Raw genomic sequence first — 2,155 nt, 5'->3', positions numbered from 1 at the left:
AATGAGAAACATTGACTTTGAGTTTGCAGAAATAGACAGAACAGGTACACACTGGTGCCATAAACTTACTGTGACCAGATGGCTTCTTGCTAGACTTCACTTTCATGATTTGGTTGCTCTCAAGTCATATAGAAGGAGGTGGTGTTTGGATTTTTGTCAGTGACTGTCTTGTGGATGTTTCTGATCTTTGAGCCTCATGCTTGTGAGTGTGAGTTGGGTTTTGAGAACTAAATGCAAATAGCTTATATCATATTATTTAATTCAGCTGAAGGTTTTCAACACATCAATACCTATGCCAAGCAAAATGAAAAATGTTGACAATATGTGGAGGCATATCTAGCAGATACTGAATTTAAAATTATTTTCACATATGAAGCAAAGTCAATACACTAAAAATCAATGTGAAGAACATAATTTTTCATCTATACAAAATGCTTCAAATAATTTAAAATAAGTCATTATATTGGTATTATTGTTAATAGTGTTGTGTATTTTGAGATTTTTAATGTAATTTCATGATTACAATTAATATAATAAATTGAATTAAATGTTGCTGCTAATTTAGTGAGAAAAGTTCAATATCAACAGCTTTAAGATTTTTAATTAACTATTCAGCAATTTATTTGAGAAGCAGTGATAAAGATACTGTAGATACTCCTCAAATGTTCCCAGTGGCCCCAGGTCCTCAACCAAAACCAAGACCCAGAAACTCCATCCAGGTCTCCCATATGGGAGTCAGGAGCCCAATTGTTTGAGACATTGTCTGATGCCTCCCAGGTTCCAGATTAGCAGGAAGATGGAGCCAGGAAGTGAGCTGGATTTGGAACCCAGACATTCCACTGTGGGAGACAGGTGCCTTAGTCATCATATTAACAATTGGGCAAAAGTTGTCTCCTCAATAGTTTTGAAATTTATCTTTCAGCTTGATTTTTTTTTCATTCTTAATTCTGAATTTAATAAAAACACAAATTTCAAACACTTCCTTTTAAGGATAGAGATATACGTAGATTATATAGATATACAGGAAATCTGTGTTATTAAAGCTTATTCTTATGGTCAACTATGAAAATAAACCCAAAAAGACACTGGGAGAGGAGACAGAGGAATTACTTTTAAAAATGATGAGAAACGTGACTGTAAACCCATGTGGGCAGTGCATAGAGAAAAGCAAAAACAGAAGTAGAAAGTGAAGAGAAGGCATTCAGAAAAAGGAAAGTAGCGCGTCCCCTATTTAAGGCACTTGAGCAGAGCAAGGTCTTCAGAGAACCTAGAGGCCGAGGCTCTGATCACCCACCTCAGCCAGGCCAGCAGCATCTGCAAGATCCCCCATGGCCTTGCCCTTCTCTTCACTGCTGGCCCTGCTGGTGCTCAGCTCCAAGTCCCTCTGCTCTCTGGGCTGTGATCTGCCTCAGACCCACAGCCTCAATGACGGGAGGTCCTCCATGCTCCTGGGACAAATGAGGAGAGTCTCCCTCTCTCCTGCTTGCAGGACAGACATGACTTTGAGTGCCCCCTGGAGGAGTTGGGTGGACACCAGGCTCAGAGGACACAGGCCATCTCTGTGCTCCATGAGATGACCCAGCAGCTCCTCAACCTGTTCAGCACCAAGGAGGCGTCTGCTGCCTGGGACAAGGCCCTCCTGGACAGACTCTGCACTGGACTCTTCGAGCAGCAGAGTGACCTGGAGGTCTGCATGATGCAGGGAGCGGGGGCGGAGGAGACGCCCCTGAAGCATGAGGACTCCGCATGGGCTGTGAGGAAATACTTCCAAGGAATTGCTGTCTATCTGGCAGAGAAGCAATACAGCCCTTGTGCCTGGGAGGTTGTCAGAGCAGAAGCCAGGAGAGCCGTCTCTTTATCAAGAATCTGGCAAGAAAGAATTTGGAGCAAGGAATGAGACCAGGTTCAACATAAAATGATTCCTGTTGACTAAAACAAAATGTTTAACATCTGCACAAGTTCTGGCATCTCAAAGATGTTTTCTTGCTAGAATGTTGATATGAATGCAGTAAACTTACTGAATGTTTACATTACTATTAGGAAACATCATGTTCAACTTCAGAGGCTCTAGTCCCTCACAGATGACCATGTGGATGTATTTAAATATTTATTTATTTAACTATTTATGAGATTTAAATTATTTTTCTATATTAAA

General features: G+C 41.0%; 1 pseudogene; it reads left to right on the top strand.

Moving 5' to 3' along the window:
- Nucleotides 1-1,328: 1,328 nt before the first annotated feature.
- Nucleotides 1,329-1,897, top strand: LOC100356419 (interferon alpha-2-like; annotated as a pseudogene).
- Nucleotides 1,898-2,155: the final 258 nt, after the last annotated feature.

Source organism: Oryctolagus cuniculus, chromosome 1 (genome assembly GCF_964237555.1).
Source record: "Oryctolagus cuniculus chromosome 1, mOryCun1.1, whole genome shotgun sequence".
In the NCBI taxonomy this organism is placed as follows: Eukaryota; Metazoa; Chordata; class Mammalia; order Lagomorpha; family Leporidae; genus Oryctolagus; species Oryctolagus cuniculus.
Note: the sequence above shows the minus strand (reverse complement) of the source record. Positions and strands in the feature narration are given on the sequence as shown.